The 22,140-nt window shown below is 41.4% G+C and overlaps 1 protein-coding gene across 4 annotated transcripts in view; it reads left to right on the top strand.

Moving 5' to 3' along the window:
• The window catches only part of ST3GAL4 (ST3 beta-galactoside alpha-2,3-sialyltransferase 4), a 341,834-nt gene that overhangs the window by 106,719 nt on the left and 212,975 nt on the right, over nucleotides 1-22,140 (top strand). For all 4 annotated transcript variants that reach the window (XM_030221113.1, XM_030221108.1, XM_030221110.1 and 1 more), the window contains exon 2: nucleotides 9,075-9,238. The gene's annotated coding sequence lies outside the window, so the exon portion shown is untranslated. The remainder of the gene's footprint in view (nucleotides 1-9,074; nucleotides 9,239-22,140) is intronic.

Raw genomic sequence — 22,140 nt, 5'->3', positions numbered from 1 at the left:
CCCCTTTTCGTTGGGCTCCCAAACAGATTAGGTACTTGGGGGTGACTCTTACAAGGGAACTTTCAGAACTCTTTAATGCGAACTATAGGGGACTGGGTAAAACTATTATGGAGGATTTGGAGCGATGGGGAGAGCTGGGAACCTTGTGGTTCGGTAGAATAGCCATCCTTAAAATGAATATATTGCCCAGATTGTTGTACCTCTTTCAGATGCTGCCTGTGATAATGCCCAGGCGATTCTTAGCTACTCTGCAAGACAGACTGGTGAGATTCGTCTGGGCAGGAAAAAGACCGCGGTTAGCGCGATCGCTACTATATAAGGAGAGGAAGAAGGGCGGGTTGGGAGTACCCAATCTTACCTGGTACTATAAGGCAGCACAATGGAAAGCAGCACTTGAATGGTACCAAGATTATCCAGATCGCCAGTGGGTGCATATTGAACAACATTCGATGGGTGACCAGCCACTGAGTGCCGTAATGTGGCTACCACGGCCTTTTAGAAACCTGGCTGAATGAGCCTGCCTCTCCATAGCTGTTACACTTCATTACTGGGATAGTTTGTTTCCTAAGAGACTGTGTATTGACCAGGTGTACTCCAATTGCTTTTAATCCCTTATTTTTGCCAGGTACAGTAAAGGGGATTTTCACCAAATGGCGTGAGTTAGGTGTGAGAACCTGGGGCCAACTGTTTGACACTGATTCCCTGTTGCCCTTTAATGCACTGCGGGATAGGTACCCAGGGGTGGAGGGAGATGAATTTGCCTATTGCCAGTTGGCATCCCTTCTCAAGAGTAAGGCAGTGTGAGAGGTAATGCAGCGTAAGAAACTTGACCTGGAGGAGATATGTGAGAAGTTTGACTCGTCCCGGGGCTTGATAGGTTCCTTGTACCACACCATAAGTAAGCAGGCACCCAGTTGTGGAACGCATAGGGGTAGCTGGGAGCGGGAATTAGGTGTGAAGTTGGGAGAATCCGAGTGGGAGAGAATAGAAAAAGCAGTGATGGGGGTATCAATTCATGTTCCTCTGCAAGAGAACGCTGTCAAAGTATTATATCGATGGTACCTTACACCGGCTCGACTGCAGCGGATCTTTCCGACCTCTTCGGACATGTGCTGGAGAAGGTGTGGTCACAAAGGTACAATGGGGCACATTTGGTGGAGCTGTGTCAAAATTCATGCATTTTGGAAGGCGGTACATTTCAGGTTATAGACCTGGTTGGGGTGTGTTGTGCCATGGGCCCCTGAGGTGTTCCTGTTTTCAGTTAGGATTGCAGGCCTACTGTCACACCAGCAGACCCTAGTCAAACATGCGGTTGGCACAGCAAGGGTGGTTGTAGCGTCGCATTGGCGAAAGGAGGGGGGTCCCCTCTTTAGCTAGATGGCTTAATAAGTTGAGTTATGTGCGTGAAATGGAGAGACTAGTGGCTGAGCGTAAACAACAATTGGGAAAATGGTGTTCTGTTTTGGAGCCCATCCCTTTTGATGCTCTGTAAATCTAGCTGCTATATACAAAGAGTGATACGAGGGGTAGTGCCCAGCAGTGTCCACCTGGAGGGCGGGGGTGGGGTGTGGGATGGGAGGGCGGGGGGGGGGGGGGGGGGGAGAAATCTTTGTTTTCTTGAAAATTGGATAAAAACTGTGAAGTTTAATGCAGTTGACATAGTTATGTTGAAACTATTGAATGTAATCATGCAAGCTGTACTGGTGGGTTCCTGTATTAGCATCAGCATGTTGTATTCTTTTATTTTTTGTGGTTCCCTTGTGCTGTTTCAAAAGACTTCTTGCAAATAAAAAAAAAAAAAAAAGGAAGCAAGCCAATTTAAAAAGTACCCAAGGCTCAAATGGCAACCGGTGCAGCTTTACAAAACTGGGAGTGACACTATCTAATTTGGGCATCTGTGAAAGTGTAATATTCTGTGTTCAAATGTATTCATTGCCAGAGGAAATTAGATGTACTGATAGGTTTTGTTTTGCAGTTGTGAAAGTATGATGTTTTATGTTTGCTAATTTTATTTTCTTTTATGAAGTATTGCTGGTTAAAAAAAAAAAATCATTCTTTTATTGTGAACCAAATTGAATCAAATAATTCCTTTGTATGTTTGGTAATGGCCATAATGCCCTTGCACAAGTAAAAACTTTATAATTAGTCAAAGTAGTGTTAGGAGTTCAAAAAAAAAAAAAAACCAAAACCTGCAGATCACACACAAGGTCCCAAGAAAAAAATAATCCTTTATTGAAACAAACACCCAACGTTGTCCCTGTTTCATCCACTTAGGTAGGGGTCAGTGCTAAAATTATATGCAAATAATAAAGTTGAATAAAAGAGTGGAAAACACCATGGAGTCCTTTTACTAAAGTGTGCCAAAAAATGGGCTCGACTAGTGTAGGCACATGTTTTGGGCACGCACAGATCCATTTTTCAGCGCGCCTGTAAAAAAAAGCCTTTTTAAACTTTTTGCCAAAAATGGACGTGCGGCAAAATAAAAATTGGCACACATCCATTTTGGGTCTGAGACCTTCCCGCCAGCAATTGACTTAGTGGTAATGTCTCACGTAGTAAACGTCCGGTAATCATCTATGCTCGTATAATGACGATTATTGCCCGCTTTCTGCCACGTGCAGGAAAATAAAAATTATTTTCCAGCGTGCACAGCGGACAGGCGTAAAAACTGAAATTACCGCCTGGTCCTTGCGGAAGCCAACACGCGTTTGGCACACGTAGGTGCCTACGTGGCTTAGTAAAAGGGTCCCCATGTTCCAAAACAGCACAATAGACAGTTATTACAGTCTGTTTCAGTCTACAAGAAATAGACTAGTATATAACCTTTTGAGCCAGACATTGAATAAAGATGAAGTTGCAGTTTTGAACAAAGGTTTGTCCTTTACACCACCAGAATAGACTTATTTAGTTTTACACAAAGGTAAAAAATGATAGATTATTTTTCCAAACAGGAAGCGTAGCAGATATGTCCATTGTGAAGCGCGATAGTAACTGGGTGCCTCCAGGTAATCGAAATCCTATGATTACAGCATGTGAAAACATGGTATTGAAAGAAATTTCTAACCTTGAAGATTGTGGCAAGAAAGTTTTCCACAACTTAAATAAACATGAAAAAGTGGCCATAGAATCCTTGAATGGTGACTCAGGCATCATCCTTAAACCAGCTGATAAGGTTGAGCTGTTGTAGTTATAGACGCTGAGGTGTACACAAGAGATCAATTGACAATTGGAAGAACGCAAATTTTATATGAAACTTTCAAATGACCCCACTTTGAAGGTTAAAACCAAAATTGATTCTTTTCTAAAAATTGGCCTAGGGCAGTGATGGGCAACCTTTTGAGCTTGGTGTGTCAAAATTCGCCAAAAAACCAAGCATAACTCGGGTGGTGTGTCACTTCGAGAAAAAAAACATAATTTCGCGATATTTATAGTTTAAATAACAAAAATGTATAATTGTAATATATAACTGTATTTAATAAACCAAAACCTAATTATTTAACTTACCTGCTTAGTGACTTCTTTGTTCATCTGTCAGTCGGTTTCTTTTGTTGGTCTTGATATTATTTAACTTGTGTGGGGTGCCGTGAACTAAGATAAGTGAGGGGGAGGGGGAATTCTTTAACTAATCTGCCTATTAGTGACTTTTTTGTTGCTGAATTTCATTGGCTAAATCTTCAATTGAAGGTTGGTATTTTGTACACTTCAAGCCCAAGCAAGCGCTACTAACTTCATCTTTCAATCTTTTGTTGGTTTTGATATTATTTAACGTTGAGAATAAGGTTTCACAAAAGTATGTAGAGGGAAAAATTGTGAGTAAAGCCATTGCTATATTTTTCAGGGTGCTAAAAGTGTCTGGTAATCGGATCCAGGCACTCCAAATTTCCTGGTAACTCAGATATTCTCTTAATAATTGCATCTTTATTCTGCATATCGTGAAATAGAACTGGTGCACATCTTAGGAGAGTTTCTTTAATAAATCCTCCCTCACTGAGTGCTTTTCCATGCTGAGCTATGGAGTGAGCAATGCTCAAACTTGCAGATGTTAAATTTGTAGAACCTTTTACAAATGTAAGGATGGAATTAGATTGGCTCTTATAAAAGTGTAGCTTCCTGGAAATGTATTCCTTCCTTTCATCCTCACTTTTTTTCAAGAGCTGGGAATGATTAGTTTCAAAATGTCTATTTATATTCCATGTTCTGCTTACTACCGTTTCAGTACATAGAACGCAAAATGATCTGCCATTTTTTTCTATAATGCCATACATCTCGGTCCATGTCTCTTGAAAGGGTCGGCTACTGCTACTACCACTTCCTTTACTTAACCTTGTTTTTTTTATTTTTTGGGTTCTCCATCAGGGTGGCAGTGACAGAAGATAGAATTATAGATAGCCTGTTAGCCCTGCAGGCAATTAGGGGTTAACTAGCCTAACTGACCACCTTATGTAAATTAAGATGGCTGCCGCTATTTCTAATGGCGGGAAACGGCACCCATAGCACATGCCCTCGCCTCTTCCAGCCTCCCCCTCACCTATCTCAGTAATGATGGTCAATTAGAAATCCACGACACCCCAGAACAGTAGATTGGATGATGGTTGCTGTGGTTATGTGGTTGCTGGTAATGGCGATCACAGGGCCCTCAGAGATGTGTCCCCCACGGCATTCCGCTGCTCTCTGCTCCGCTGGCCGGAAGTGAGGTCAAACGGCCGTGCAGGAGCCGGGGCAGAGGGAGCAGCAGGGAGGGAACGAGTGGAGGACTTGGAGGGAGCCAATAGGAGCGCACACGGGTAAACATGCACCAGGAGGGGGGTGTGATTTCGCCGGGGGGGGGGGGGAGGTCGCGCTGCACCTTGGGGGGGGGCGCATCGGCGATCCGCCCGGGTGTCAGCAAGGAACGCCGCTGCTTCTCTGTATGCGGCCACATGCGGCCGCGTGTCACCGAAAATGGCTACGCGTGTCAGTACTGACACGCGTGTCATAGATTCGCCATCAGGGGCCTAGGGGGTGGCTATATAATGAAAAAAGAATGTAACTTTGTGACAGTTGACTCACCTAGAATTCCTGTATTACACATTTTACCCGAGATGCATAAATCTTTAGAAGCACCACCAGGTAGGCCAATAGTCTCTGGGAACGGCTCAAATTTGGAATCTATTTCAATATTTATTGGTAAGTTTTTAAGACCCTTGATACCAGAAATACCCTCTTTGTAAGAGATTACTCTGATATGATCAACCTTCTAGACAAGATAGAATATGACCAAAATGACATTTTACATAAGTACATAAGTAATGCCGTACTGAGAAAAGACCAAGGGTCCATCGAGCCCAGCATCCTGTCCACGACAGCGGCCAATCCAGGCCAAGGGCACCTGGCGAGCTTCCCAAACTTAGCAACTTTAGACCTAGAAGCTTTATACATCAATATTCTACAAACTCAGGAGTTAAGGGGGAGATTCTATATATGGTATCTAAAAAATCCACGTGGAAACACGTAAAGACTAACCATATTCTAATAAGCAGCGCCTAGATTTAGGCGCGATATATAGAATATGAGTAGTTGATAATCCCAATCCCCTAAAACCACACACCTCCATTTTTCACCAGTGAAAATGTGGCATAAATCTTGGCACGTAGATTTACACGCACTAGGCCATATTCTATAACTATGTGTGTAAATTTCAGAATGCCCATGAAATGCCTATTTCCCTTTCTATAAGCACACCCCTTTTTGTCTGCGTGCATTAGGCATACTGCTATACAGAATACACTTAGTGAGTCGTGCGTGTTAAATTCTAATTATTGTCAATTAGTGCTGATTATTTCGTAAGTGTTATCAATGCTGATTATCTTGCTAGGCTAATTAAGTTATGCTTGTTGTTATAGAATATACTTGGATTTCGACGCAGATCTCTTGGCACGCTATCCAGCTTATTTTCGAAAGAGAAAAACGCCTATAGTGCGACCTAAATCGGGAGATAGACGTTTGTCTCGCAAAGGCGCCCAAATCGGTATAATCGAAAGCCGATTTAGGGCGTTTCCAACTGCACTCTGTCGCGGAAACGAATAAGGTTGACGGGGGCATGTCAGGCGTGGTGGAGGCGGAACTGGGGCTTGGTTAGCTGAGGAGAGATGGGCGTCTTTAGCGGATAATCGAAAAAATAAAGGCGTTTTTACCGTGAATTTGGGTCACTTTTTTGGACCCTTTTTTTTCATGAACAAGTCCCAAAAAAGTGCTCCAACTGCCCAGATGACCACTGGAGGGAATCAGGGATGACCTCCCCGGACTCCCCCAGTGGTCACTAACCCCCTCCCACCAAAAAAAACCCCACTTTAAAAACTTTTTTTCCAGCCTGTATGGCAGACTTAAATGCCGTGCCCACCTCCATGACAACAGAATGTGTTCGATCCTGTCACAGCCTTTCCCTGGGTCAGATGTGGCTCTCGGGTGCAATACAGGGTCACATCAGCATTGCATTGTGGTGGGTGTAGGGTATTGGGCTCCGTGATTTCATTAGCTTGTGATACAGTCTCACGATGTTGGTAGTTGGTAGGCTCTTCTTCCATGGTGCTTTTCCCCCTGCCTACTGGGTCAGAGTGTGCCCTGTTGTGTTTCCTGTTGTAGTCCATGCGGTAGTGGCCATTTTTGTAAGCCAGTTTTAGTTCCCTTTCCTGTGTTAACCACGTTAGACAACTTAGTTCTTCCCTTGAATGTGGCTGAAAGAGGGCATTGTACAGCATTCTGCCAGCTCTGACCTACTGCTAATCTCAGTACCAGGGAGACTCGTTGCCAGTGGGGCACAACCTCTGATCTGCAGTTAACTGTGAGTAAAGGCGGTTATTCCAATAAAGGACGTTTTCGGAGAGATTAGTCTTCAGGTGTCAACTGGTGTGCAAATGTTATATAGCAGCAACCAGTCCTAGAGGCCTGCGTGTATGCAGGTCCCTGGAGCACTTTTAGTGGGTACCGCAGTGCACTTCAGCCAGGTGGCCCCAGGCCCCCCCCCACCTGTAACACTTGTGCTGGTAAATGGGAGGCCTTCAAAACCCACTGTACCCACATGTAGGTGCCCCCTTCACCCCTAAGAGCTATGGTAGTGTTGTACATTTGTGGGTAGTGGGTTTTGGGGGAGGGGGGTTGGGAGCTCAGCACCCATGGTAAGGGAGCTATGCATGTGGGAGCTTTTTCTGAAGTCCACCGCACTGACCTAGGGTGCCCAGTTGGTGTCCTGGCAATACAGGGGGTCCAGTGTACTATGAATCCTGGCCCCTCCCACAACCAAATGGCTCGGATTAGGACGTTTTTGAGCTGGGCGTTTTTAGTTTCCATTATCGGTAAAAAAAAAAAAACAACCAGCTCAAAAACGTCCATTTTTTCGAAAATACGGTTCGGCCCGCCCCTTCACGGACCTGTTCTCGGAGATAAACGCCCATGGAGATAGGCGTTTCCGTTCGATTATGCCCCTCCACGTGTATTCCAGGGCTAAATGTTGTCTGGGATGCTTTACCTAAGAAACCAAACTATAGGAAGATACCTGTTGGTTTTATGATGTCCCCTGCAGGAATAGGTTTGAGAGAGAATTATTTTGGTTTTCATTATTATCAGCACGCGTACACTGCTGATTACTGCCCAGTTAGCGCTTTGCGGTAGAAAACAGAAAATATTTTCTGCTGTGCATTTTGGACGCGCGTCAAAATTAGAATTATTTTCTGCGGCACTCGGTGGCTGGGCGGTAGTTCTAATTTGACGTGCGTAGGACGCATGTAGGCTTTTATGGGGCTTAGTAGAGGAGTGTGGTAGCCGTGTTAGTCCACTCTTAAGGTTATCAATAGAAATCAAACAAAATAAAACATGGAAAAGAAAATAAGATGATACCTTTTTTATTGGACATAATACATTTCTTGATTAGCTTTCGAAGGTTGCCCTTCTTCCTCAGATCGGAAATAAGCAAATGTGCTAGCTGACAGTGTATATAAGTGAAAACATTCAAGCATTACTATGACAGTCTGACAGGGTGGGAGGATGGGGGTGGGTCGGAGGTATGCATGGGGACATCAAAGCATATCATTGATATTCTAACAGGATGGGTGTGGATAGGGGTGGGGTGATCAACAGAGACATACAGCTTTATGGTTTATAATGGGCTAGGAACCCCAGGTCCTTGGGGCTTAGTAAAAGGGTCTCATATAGATGGCACGGAATATTGCTACTATTTGGATTGGCCACTGTTAGAAGCAGGATACTGGGCTAGATGGACCAATGGTTTGAGCCAGTATGGCATGTTCTTATGATACATTACCTGATAAGGAACTAATGATCGCTTACAAAAGAGACAGAAATGTGAAAGATATTTTAGTGCCTTCAGCTTTCATGAGTAATCCAACTGTGAAATCCACAAACCCACAGGGACGTTATCCCTGTGGGAATTGTTTTCTATCAATGTTGTCATCAGATTTATAAGACATTCTGTAACTGGGAAGTATGTGTTGAGACAATTTTCCAGTTGCAAGAGTGAAAAAGTAAATTTTGCTTGTTACTGTCCTTGCAATTTTATTTATATTGGGAAGACAAAACATGCTCTGAATTGAAGAGTTATTGAACATCGTAGTGCTGTTAATAGGAAGAAAATGGAGAAGCCTCTCGTCAAGCATTCAGTTGTTTGAGGATTACAAATTTTTTTGTGCTACATAAACCTAGAACACGTTGGAAAGGAGGAGATAGATAAGATACTCATTAAAACTGAAAATGATCTTTGAGTTTAGGACTGTTGAACCAGAGGGATTAAACAAATAACTTGAATTTGATCGTTCCCTTGATTCCATACAATTTACCTGGCCATGTTAATATATTTTTAGGTTTTTTTAACATATTTTTTGTGTTTTAATTTCGATTATTGGATGAGTATATATGATCATATTTGCATGGTGTTTAATTATTTAATGTAACAGTGTTAGTATGGTTTTTACTGCCTGTTATATTGCTTTCTAATGTTCCCCTTTTAATATAATGTTATTCATTTCTAGAGTGTTTATGATGTAACCTTTCTAAGTGCACTTTTAATATTTGCTTGTTTTTAGGTATACTGGGCATATTTGTGCGTTTAGAACCAAGTTTCACTGATTTTTAGCCCTCTGGTTTGAGGGCAGACCAGGAAGTGATAAAAAGAACCTTTCCCAGCATGTTTCACTTCTTTCTGTGGCTTTAGCTGGAAACCTTCATGTTCATGTTGCTGCAACAGTTGGTAAGTTTTTTTTTTTTTTTTTCAATAAGGAAATTGCCACTTTTTAAAATGTTTGCTTTTAAAATGGAGTATTTTGCCTTTTAGTTATTGTTTTCAGTTGTGCTGAACCTTAGAAGTAATTGTTTGTTTAGTTTTGCTAAGCATTTTATTTGTATTTATTTATTTATTTATTTATTTATTTATTTATTTATTACAGGGGGGAATTTGGGTTTTCAGTTGTTATTTCAAACTGTGTCTTGCCTTAGAATTTAGGACCCTGTTTGCTAAGGTGCCCTAGCAGTTTTAGCTAACACTAGAGAAACCCATATATTCCTATGGGTGTCTCTAGCATTAGCACGTGATAAAAACGATAGCGCGCCTACAGCGCGGCTTAGTAAAAAGGGCCCTAAGGGCCTACGCGCATGCAGCACGTGCCAAACTCGGCATTACCACCCGGCTAGCACGTCTGCCCGGCGGTAATTCCAAATTTGGCACGTGCTGGAAACCCACGGCAGAAATAATTTTCTATTTTCTACCGTGGGGGTGTTCCCGGCAGTAATCGGCAGTTGGCGCGCTGGACGGTTACCACGTGGGTAACACATGGGCCCTTACCACTAAGTCGGTGGGTGGCGTTAAGGGCTCAGGCCGTATATAGTCACGCGCTGGTTTTAATTTTGCTGCAAGTCAGTTTCCCAGCCCAAACAAAGCCCCCTTTTTTTTATGGACGCGGTGGAGAAATGGTCCAGTGCGTGTCTAATACATTCCCACACTACCGCAGGCCACTTTTTGGTGCGCCTTTGTAAAAGGGTCCCCATGGTGTTCGATTCCTTTTAGCCACTGTTGAGCACTTTTTTTTATATGCCCTTTACAATTGATTTTTTAACATGTTGTTTGAAACAGCCTATCACATATGCATAGTGAAACATTTGGGAATGACTACAGGAAATTGCCCCTTTTTAGAGTGTTTGTTTTTTAAGTGCAGCCTTTTAGTTGCTGCTGTTTTGAGTTGTGCTGAACCTTTGAAGAAATTGTTTCTTCATATTTTGTCAAGCATTTTATTTGTTTATTTTTTTTTATTTTTAAATGGGGGCACTTAGGCTTTTAGTTGATTTTTAAAGTCTGTCCTTTATTAGAATTAAGGGCCTCTTTTACAAAGCTGCACTAGCGATTCCCGTCCAGCAAATGAGAGGAAGCCCATAGGAGTTCAGTGTGCTTCCTCTCATTTGCCACGCAGGAATTGCTAGCATGGCTTTGTAAAAGAGGCCTTAAGTGTTCATTGATTCCCTTTAGCGCTGCTGAGTACATTTGTAGCAGTCGGGAGGTGTGTCTTTTACATCATAGTAACATAGTAGATGATGGCAGAAAAAGACCTGCACAGTCCATCCAGTCTGCTCAACAAGATAAACTCATATGTGCTACTTTTTGTGTGTACCTTACCTTGATCTGTATCAGCCATTTTCAGGATACAGACCGTAGAAGTCTGCCCAGCACTAGCCCCACCTCCCAAACACCAGCCCCGCCTCCCAATCTCGGCTAGGCTTCTGAGGATCCATTCCTTCTGAACAGGATTCCTTTATGTTTATCCCATGCATGCTTGAAGTCCGCTACCGTTTTCATCTCCACCACCTCCTGTGGGAGGGCATTCCAAGCATCCACCACTCTCTCCGTGAAAAAATACTTCCTGACATTTTTCTTAAGTCTGCCCTTTTCTTTTTACATGGAGGATTTTGCCTTTTACCTGCTGTTTTTATTTGTCCTGAAGATTAGAAGTAGTTGCTTCCTTTATTCTTGCTAAGCATTTTATTTCTTTCAAAAGTAAATTTTATTTATTTATTTCTTAGGATTTATTTACTGCCTTTTTGAGGGAATTCACTCAAGGCAAATGTAGTACTGTAGAGCATTTTCATGCCAGCTTGGAGATGTGAATTTTATTAACCTTGAAACTAGGGGCCCTGTTTACTAAGCTGCGCTGTAGGCGTGGAAACTTTTTAGGTCACGCTAATGCTAGAGACATCCATAGGAATATAATGGGTGTCTCTGTTGTTAGTGCATGCCTACAGCATGGCTTAGTAAACAGGACACTAGGTATGCAATTTGGACTATTTCATCTTCTTATTATGCACTGGCTAGTGGTCTGTGGATATGTACACTACAGACAATATGCACCTTTGCAATTAATTTTTTTACATGCTGTTTGAACACAGCTTATCAAATATGCACAGTGATACATTTTGGAATGGCTACAGGAATGCTGCACATTATTCCACACAGATATGCCATTAAGAGTTTTCTGATACTTCATGTATTGATAGCTTTATAATTTTATTCACATGCTTATTATTATTTGCATATTGTTTTAGCACAGACCCCTGAGGTAGTCCATGAGTGGGCGAAGCGTGGATTACTTTGAGGCATATTTTCAAAGCACTTTGGGAGGCTAAGTTCCATAGGTTTCTATGGAACTTTGGGAGGCTAAGTGCTTTGAAAATATGCCTCTTTGGGTATTTGTTTCAATAAAGGATTATTTTTTCTTGGAACCTTGTGTGTGATCTGATCTAAAGAACCTCACTGTTGCTGACAGTAATGATAGGGGTATTGCTGCCTATTAGCAAAGCTTCTTTAAAAATTGCTACTGGACTGTACAGTTGCAGTGCTGCTGTGACTGAAGCCTCAGTTTGAGGTTCAGAGGGCTGTGTTACATGACTGCCCCGGATGGAATTGTGTTGAAACTCTGTTCTGGCACTTATTGCCTTCCTAAGGGAATGAGATCCTCTTCACATGCATGCTTGAAATACCACCGGTGGAAGAACAAACATATCATTGTAGTGCGCTGAAGTCATAGTGGTGTAATGTACGTCTCTGTGGATTTTGGTCTTCTGTTCTTGTTAGCTTCTTCTTAAAGTTGAAGTTAGAGAGCTAACTCGCAGTGCTTGTGACTGGATTTTTAAAATTGTATTTATATACTTTATATACATCCACAGTTAGCAAGTAAAGCTCTCTACTTAGTATCTTACGTGTTACAAGGAAAAGACTTCAGATACTTAGTACTTGCTGATTTAACAGCCACATGGACCGAGTCGCTCAGTGTTTACATTGAAATGTATCTATTTCTTTAAGTAAATATCTTCACAAGTCAAAAAAACCTTGTTGTCTGCTGATATTTATGCTTTTATTCAGTTTTACTTAAAGAAGTAGATACATTTCAATGTAAACACTGAGCGACTTGGTCCATGTGGCTGTTAAATCAGCTAGTACTGAGTATCTGAAGTCTTTTCCTCGTAACAAGTAAGTTACTAAGTAGAGAGCTTTACTTGCTAATTGTGGATTGTTATTAGATATTTCTTGAAAGCAAGTACCAGGTATTACATTAATTTATATACTTTACCAATTTAGTTCAAAGTATGAATTTGATGAAGTTATGACAGAAAAAATAGGAACGGAAATAGTTTATTCATCAAGGTGCACAATCATTTCAAAAAACAATATATAGTACTATATAATAGTTTCCATGAAAACACAAGAGAAAATGGCATCCGAAGGTCTATGTGTACAAACATCTGCTAACATTTCATCTTAACCAAAACTTTTTTCCTGGTGGACAGTGCCACTCTTTCCCGTCTTGAATAACATCCCTAAATACCTGCTACTACCCCCCCTCCCCACACTTCTCCCACCTCCACCCAGAGCAGTGACCATGAAGAAAAATGGAAATGTACAATTAATCAGCAGAACATAGAGGAACATGTTATTTATTTAAAATTCTATTTCAAACATAAAGGAACCCACCCAGTTTAGACTGGGATGTTGATGACATTGGCTGAGCCTAGCCTTTTATTTATAGGTTAAAGGGTTAAGTAAGGAAACGGGGGGGGGGGGGGGGGGGGGGGGGAGGGGGTGAAGAGATAAAGTGAGAAATCATGATAAGAGTGAGTAGAGGTATGTGGTTAGTAGGTTAATTGTGGTTGGAGGAATGGTTATGGGGCCTAGCAAGAATGTTTAGGATTGGATTTAAAAAAGGGAGAGGTGAGGAGGAGTTTGAGGAGTGTTGTAGAAGGAATGTTTGATGGGCTTGGTTTATTGGGTATTGGGAGGAGCTGGGTGGTGATAGGTAGTGTGGGTAGGTGTTGTGAGGACATTTTCCCTCCCATCTCACCCATGTGTTTGTTTTGTGAGTCTGGCTTTGTGTAGTCGTTTTAATTTTGTGTTGTGTGAGGATGTTTTTAGGGAATTTTTATTTCTGTTATGTTAGGGAGTGGGTTGCAGCTTGATGGTGGTGGGTTAGTGCAAAATGAGAAATATAGGCCTCAGATGTGAGTATGATAGTGGTAATTTTGGGATAACTAAAGGACACCCGTGGGCTGTACCGCCGTGAATTGAGGCTTGGCTCGACGACACGGTGGGTTATGCTAATGTATGTTATGCAAATGTTGTTCTTATGATTTTGATACTGAATAGTTCCATGGGTTTGGAAAAAGACATTAGGGGCTTTACATACTCTATTGTGGAGTGGAGGAGTAGCCTGGTGGTTAGTGCAGCGGACTCTGATCCTGGGGAACTGGGTTCGATTCCCACTGCAGCTCCTTGTGACTCAGGGCAAGTCACTTAACCCTCCATTGTCCTAGGTACAAATAAGTACCTGTATATAATATGTAAACCGCTTTGAATGTAGTTGGAAAAACCAAAGAAAGGCGGTATATATGTCCCATTCTCTTTCCCCCTAATTTTGAATTGTAAGTTTAATATATATTAACTGTAAATGACTAAATCTGTGGCCAAAATTTTGTTCCAAAACAGCTGTGTTGTATTAAGTTGTTATACTTTTAGGAGGGTGTGTCTGCTGTAAGAGGTGGCCTGTGCGAATGCCAATGTTAAGGGTCAAAGTGTTTCAAAAGAGTTCCCAGACTTTCTGAAAACTCTGCCACTCAGAGGCGTAGCTACGGGGGGCCACGGGGGCCTGGGCCCCTGCAAATATCATCCTTAGCTTAGCGTCAGCGTGCACAGGAGAAGCAAGAAGAAAGAAGAGCAGGGGGAAGGCAGCGAACGCAGCTGCACCGGAGACCGGCGCTGAAGAAGGCTTCAGCTGGCGGGGGTTGGGGACCCCTGCCAGCAAAGGTATTTGTTGGCAAGGAGGCAAAGTGAGACGAGGCAGTGGGGGGGGGGGGGGGGAGGCGGCAGGGTGGCACTCAAAATGTGCCCCCAACCTAGGGCTCTGGTCCCCTCCCACTGTGAGGTCTGGTTACTGTTGGATTATTTGTAGTAAATAATTAGCAGATTTAGTACACACAGCTTCAGCTTTAGAAATGTTAATTTCTTTCTTCATCTCTCTCTCATTCACCCCTGAATAATTCACTGCTGAGTCACTTTAAAGTTGAAGTAACAAAACATCTGTTTACTCACAGTTTGTAGTTAGATTATAATCAGACAGGCTTATATATACATATTATTATACATTTGTATTATCAGCTCCTTCCATGTGCTTAGATGGTAATGGATGCTCACACCACCATAGATCCTCTCAGGTTAGGAGAGATCATGAGCTCCATGTGCTCCATGTGCTGCATGTGCTGTGTCTATCCCCCACAGGAAGTTGCATAGCTGTGTGACCTCTCTAAGTAATTCACATCAGAGGTCACAGAGTAATCACAGAGAAATAATAGGTGACAGGCAATGCATGTAAAATACAATTACATTCCAACAAACCCCTTCTCATGCATAACTGTCATGCAATTATTTATTCATACAAAGTCCAAGCTTTATACGCAGATTCACAAAATGTTCTCTGGGTAACGGTTTGGTCATGATGTCAGCTGTCATCTCACTGGTGTGACAATAGTGTAGACTGATGACCCCTTCTTTCGCCAACTCTCGCACGTTGTGGTATTTCGTTGCGATGTGCTTGGTGCGTGACTGAACCTTGTCATTCTGTGACAGTCGGATGCAGCTCTGATTATCTTCCATTATCTGGATTGGTCTCTGTTCAGCTATTCCGAAATCCAGCAAAAGTTTTTCAATCCACATCAGTTCTCTGCACGCTTCCGATACGGCCACATATTCAGCTTCTGTAGAAGACAAACTCACAATACTTTGTTTATGACTGGCCCATGAAATTTGTACATTTCCATACATAAACACATATCCACTTGTGGATTTATAATCAGAATGATCCCCTGCCCAATCTGAATCACAGTAACATATTAGTTTTGGATTACTATTGGCTGAAATCTTTAATTTACAATCAATGGTACCCTTTAAATACCTTACCATCCTTTTAACTGCAGTCCAATCTGATTTGGTAGGTGAGCTGACCCTTCTGCTCAAAATTCCTACTGCATTTGCTATATCAGCCCTGTATGTGGTAGTTAGATATAAAAGCTTACCTATGGCTGATCTATATTGGATGTTATCTGGTAAAGGTTCTCTTACTGTTTCATCCTTCAGAAAATCAGTGATCATGGGAGTGCTTACAACTTGGGCATCTTGCATACCTAAACTTTCAATAAGCTCATTTATTTTCTGCTTCTGGCTTAGAAGATAAGAACCATCATTTTGTTTCTCAATTTCTATACCAAGATAGTATGACACATTTCCAAGTTCTTTTATCTCAACATTGAGGTTTAAACATTTTACAATGTCCTTGTACTCTTGCTCACTTTTGCTTGCAATGAGCAGATCATCAACAAAAGCTAAAATGTATGCATATTGTCCATTTGTGCACCTAGTGTACAAGCATTTATCTGCTTCACCTTGCTTAAATCCTAAATTTGTCAATATTTCATGCAATTTATCATTCCAACATTTTGCACTTTGCTTTAATCCATAAAGACCTTTGTTTAATTTACACACTAGCTGTCTTTGTTTTGTATTTATGAAACCTGTTGGTTGTTCCATGTACAAGTCCTCAGTTATATCTCCGTGAAGAAACGCTGTTTTCACATCAATGTGGTTGACTTGCATGCCTTTTGAGACTGCAATGCTCAGAAGTGTTCTAATTGTCGTGTGTTTCACTACAGGTGCAAACACTTCATCAAAATCTTCTCCATATTTTTGAAGATATCCCTTTGCCACTAATCTTGCTTTATACCTTTCCACTTTTCCTTGTGCATTCCTTTTTAACTTGAATACCCATTTGCATCCTATAGCTTTCTTGCCAGGAGGTAATTTTGTAAGAATCCAAGTATTATTTTTATCCAATGCATCAATTTCTTCTTGTGCAGCTTTATGCCATTCAGCAGCTTCTTCTGCTGGCATTTTCTCAATCTCATCCCATGATAAGGGCTCTTGAGCTTCTGCTGACTTTGTTAAGTAAGACAGTCTTAGGGGTGGAACACCTTTGTTTTCCCTGGATGAGCGTCTGACAACAGGTTGGTCTGACCTTTCCGCATCCTCTAAATCTGAGAGTCCTTCTCCAATTGATTCCCCTTCTCCAACTGTACTGTCTTCTTCAATGATCCTTTCTGTGTCTGCTTCCTCTGCCTGTTCCTCGTTAGATACAGATGAGTTGCTTTCAGACATCTGCCTTGGTATGGCATTTATATACACTGGCATGTCTATTATGGTTCTAGTTTCATATTCTGGATGATAAGGCTCATCTGGGATAATCCAGCCTTTATCAACCCTTTTGTTTTCATCAAAATATGTAACATGTCTTATGCCAACAATGCCAGTTTTCAGATTCAAAATTCTATATCCTTTGTGTCCTGGAGTATAGCCAACTAAAATGCCCCTTTCTGTTGTGGAATCCAGCTTATGCCTTCTTTGCTTTGGTACATGAGCATATGCTGTACTTCCAAATGTTCTTATGTGTGACAGGTTTGGCTTCCTACCATGCCATGTCTCATGTGGTGTGCGCTCAGCGCCTTTAGTTGGCATTCTGTTTTGTAGGTACACTGCTGTGAGAATGGCTTCCCCCCATAGTCTTTTAGGGAGATTGCTATCTGACAGCATACATCTGGTCATTTCCACAAGTGACCTAAATTTTCTCTCTGCAACAGAATTTTGCTCTGGTGTATAAGCTACTGTTGTGATATGCTGAATGCCTTCTTGTTCTAGAAATGTGCGCATGCTTTGTGAAGTGAACTCACCACCATTGTCGGTCTGAAGAACCTTTGGTTTTCTTTCAAATTTATTGCTCACCATGGCTACGTATTTCTTCAGCATGTCTGTGACTTGACTTTTTTCTTTCAGCAAATAGGCCACACAATATCTAGAGAAATCATCCAAGAATATTAGCACAAATCTGTTATTTCCCAATGATGGGATATTAAACGGTCCACATAAGTCACTGTGTATTAAGTCCAGCACTTTATTACTCCTATTTCCTGTGTATGCAGGAAATGAGGGTCTCACACCTTTTTGAGTAACACAGTCTATGCATTTCTCAATTTTACCAGCATCTGCACTTATCTGAATGCCGGTGGCCAGTTGCTTACTGTAAAGATCCTGGATCACCTTAAAATCACGATGTCCCAGGCGGCGGTGCCAGATTTCCAGACTACATTTACCATCATTCTTCCTTACTTGCGCCATATGTGAGGCTTCACCTGAAATGTTCAGCTTATAAACATCATTATGCATAAAAGCTTCAGCATACACTTCATCATTTTTAGAGATTGTGCACTTACTGTTTTCAAAATGAATCACAAATCCCTTCTTATCTAATGTAGATACACTAAGCATATTGCAAACTGCTTGGGGAATATACAAGACATCACTTACAGGAATTTCTTTAACTTCATTAGACACTTTGCATTTTAAGAATCCAATACCTTTTGCTTGGATCTTAGCAGTCCCTGCGTTTGCAGTTTTAAGAATACCTTCTTCTGGACACATTTCCTGAAAGAAATCCTTACAATTGGTTAAATGGCATGTGCTCCCCGAATCCAAAATCCAAGTACTTTCATTTGAATTATTATTTACCATAGTCAAAGATTTTTCTGCCATTAGAAAGCCCTTGTGTTTATCTTTGTCCTTCATACATTTCCTGGTTTGAAAATTCTTTAGTTCCATTGGCTTAGGTGAGCTAGAGGGAGTGTTTTGTGTTTCCTTACACCATTTAGATACATGTCCCTCCTTTCCACATGAGTAGCAAATCAGCTTGCCCTTGGGTGGAGTTTTCCCATAGCTCCGCCTTCCTCTGTTCTTTGCCAAGAAATTTGTTTCATTTCTCTCTGACTTGCTTTGAGAACACATCTCCTCAGAATCATTTATTATGCATTCCTGCCTTAGTTTTGATGTTGCCTGTTCAAAAGATTGCCCTTCAATGGCCTCATTTACAGACCTAAAAACATCAAACTTCTTTGATAGTGAGGTAAAAAGAAATGCTCTTTTCAATGCATCACACATGGGAATTCCAGAAAGTTCTAACTTTTGAAATGAAGACATAAGATGCATAATGTGATCATTACATTTACTTTTATCCCTTAATTTGGTTTCATTCAACTCTGCCAACCAAATTGGTTGCTGCTTTGCATATGTAGTTGCATACATAGTTCTCAGTTTATATAAAATGTCCTTTGGTGTATCTTTTCCCTCCACTAATATGGCTTGTTTCTCTGAGAGAGCTTCCAAAAGCATGCACTTCACATAATAGTTTGCATTGTCCCATTCAGCCATATTTTCAGCTGTTCTGTCTTGGTCTAAGCATATATTTAATCTTTTTGCTCGAAGGAGACATATGAATCTTAGTTCCCACTGCCGATAATTAAACTCAGTTAATTTAGGCACCTTGAGAGAATAGAAAAATGGTGAATTTCTTCCCTCAGCCATTTTCTTAGCCTTCTGTCTGCTGTGTGGGGGGAGAGAGAGTCAGCAGTGAATTATTCAGGGGTGAATGAGAGAGAGATGAAGAAAGAAATTAACATTTCTAAAGCTGAAGCTGTGTGTACTAAATCTGCTAATTATTTACTACAAATAATCCAACAAAAGGGTTATGGGCCCAGGCCCAGGAATTGAAAAAGAAGAGAAATATTACCAGGCAGAAAAAAAGGCCACATTTTTCTCTTAAGTTTTAAAGGAAAGATTCAGTCTGTCTCTCTCTCCCCCCACACAGCAGACAGAAGGCTAAGAAAAATGGTGAATTTCTTCCCTCAGCCATTTTCTTAGCCTTCTGTCTGCTGTGTGGGGGGAGAGAGAGACAGACTGAATCTTTCCTTTAAAACTTAAGAGAAAAATGTGGCCTTTTTTTCTGCCTGGTAATATTTCTCTTCTTTTTCAATTCCTGGGCCTGGGCCCATAACCCTTTTGTTGGATTATTTGTAGTAAATAATTAGCAGATTTAGTACACACAGCTTCAGCTTTAGAAATGTTAATTTCTTTCTTCATCTCTCTCTCATTCACCCCTGAATAATTCACTGCTGAGTCACTTTAAAGTTGAAGTAACAAAACATCTGTTTACTCACAGTTTGTAGTTAGATTATAATCAGACAGGCTTATATATACATATTATTATACATTTGTATTATCAGCTCCTTCCATGTGCTTAGATGGTAATGGATGCTCACACCACCATAGATCCTCTCAGGTTAGGAGAGATCATGAGCTCCATGTGCTCCATGTGCTGCATGTGCTGTGTCTATCCCCCACAGGAAGTTGCATAGCTGTGTGACCTCTCTAAGTAATTCACATCAGAGGTCACAGAGTAATCACAGAGAAATAATAGGTGACAGGCAATGCATGTAAAATACAATTACATTCCAACAGTTACGCCCCTGCTGCCACTTCAGTGGCCTAGAAATGGAGACCCGTCAAGTGCTCCACAGTTAACAAGTGATTCTGTAGGAGATTCACTGTTCAATACAAAAGAATACATTTCTTAGTCAACAGTAAGGCATTGTGAAAAACTAGAAACTCCTGTACGCATAGCTTGCCGTACAAACATGCCATCAAACAATAGTCCTGGTGTTTGAGCAGTATGAGATGAACAAGGGTGTGTTGACACAACTCATTCCAAAACATGGCCTTGTCCTGCTGCCCTTAAAAGAAAAAGCATAGTTGATAGTGTCCTGAAATAAGAAAGGAGGAGGAAGGAGCATTCATAAAGAGACTATGCACAAAACTTAAATCAGTGAGTCTAACTCTATAAAGGAAGGAATCTATTTGAAGCCTATTCTATAAAGAAAAGTAGGCACCTAGTATCTTTATAGGATACTAGTATAAGTGGTTAAAAACGTGCGTATAATTAGGTGGGAAAACTTACATTAGCTATACAGTTTGTGTAAATGCTCGTTCCTAGATCGCAAAGAAGGTGTGATTGATTATAACATTTTGTAATTTATGTGCTCCTTTACATGCTTATGTGTTTACATATACAAATGACTAGAATATCAGCATTTACACATGTTCTTACTGCCTAAAACTATCTGGCTCCTTATAGAATTATTACCCCCTCTAAGTGCGAAGTCTGTGAACATAAGAACATAAGCATTACAATACTGGGACAGTCCAAAAGTTTGTCAAGTCAAGTATCCTGTTTCCAACAATGGCCAATCCAGGTTACTAGTACCTGGCAAGATCCCAAAAGGGTAAAACGGATTTTATGCTGTTTATTGTAGAAATAAGCAGTGGATTTTCCCAAGTCCATCTTAATAATGGTTAAGGACCTTTTCTTTTAGGAATTTGTCCAGCCCTTTTTTAAACCCTGCTAAGTTAACTGCTTTTACCACATTCTCTGGCAATGATTCCAGAGTTTAATTACACATTGAGTGAAGAAATATTTTCTCTGATTTGTTTTAAATTTAGTACTTAGTAGCTTCATTGCGTTCACCCAAGTCCTTGTATTTGTGGAAGGAGTAAATAAGCATGTAGCTATTTGGGCGTGCCCGTCATCTGCCTTCCAATTACAGCACAGGGCAGACCGTCCTTCTTTGTTAATTTGTACAGCGCTGCGTAACCCTAGTAGCACTCTAGAAATGTTAAGTAGTAGTAGTAGTAGGATAGCATGGACACACTTACTGTGTTGTCTTGATACATTTACCATGGTCTGCTTCCTTAAATGTAAAAAAAAACAAACAAACACCTGATTTCCACCCCCCCCCCCCGATCTCTTCTGTCCCTAGTTGGTTAGAGATGGGACAGGGGTTATCCACAGGTACTCCTGTTCCATTGTCACCCCCAGTTCAAAATGGTGGTTCTGACTGCTAACAGTAGTCTTGCAGCACCCTGCTAAGGATCAGAGCTTCTATTTTGAATTTGGGTTGTCAATGGGGCAGGACCAAGGAGGTTTAATTGACGGGAGATGGCAGCACCTGAAGCCATAGCCGCCATCTTCATACACTCAAACCAAAGCAAACTATTGGTCTACGTCAAGCCATGCATAGGCGGTCCTTATTTCTAATAAGTGTTTGCTATTGTTTTGGGTGACTCAATATGGCAGCAAGCTCCACTTACTGGCTTCAGGCCAGATAATGGGCCAAGCACACTCCCACCGTCTCCTGTCATTTAAACCTCCTTGGGCAGGACCATCTGGGGTTTGCTCCTGCCTCACCACTAACCCACCAGTGATACTCCTGGTAAGTTGTGGAGAGTGGGGAGGAGGACCAGAGGGCAAAGAGGGGTGGTTCATGATGCAGCTGTTTTTTTTGTTGTTGTTGCCTTTTAAAGCAGCGAACTGCATTAGCTGCCTGCTTGTAGTACATTGTAACTTACTGTACGCTGACCGCAAGCACTGTCCGTGTTCATAACCCACTCATTATCCACCCCTTTCTCATGCCCTGCTTCAGCAACAACTTTACCAGATAATGTATTGCGCAGCAAGTGTCACTGTTTGGTGGCAGCTGTTACTGTGTGCTACTTCACATGGTAAATGCCTCCTACATTTTAGTGAACAGGCCTAAGCTCTCTGTAATAGAAAATTTCTAAATAAGCAGCAAACCGAAGTCTGAAACGAGCATTGTTCCTGTAACCCCATATCATCTGAAGCTTAAAAC

This window comes from Microcaecilia unicolor, chromosome 12 (genome assembly GCF_901765095.1).
Source record: "Microcaecilia unicolor chromosome 12, aMicUni1.1, whole genome shotgun sequence".
Taxonomy (NCBI): domain Eukaryota; kingdom Metazoa; phylum Chordata; class Amphibia; order Gymnophiona; family Siphonopidae; genus Microcaecilia; species Microcaecilia unicolor.
The sequence above is the reverse complement of the archived record's forward strand: the minus strand, read 5'-3'. Positions and strand labels throughout refer to the sequence as shown.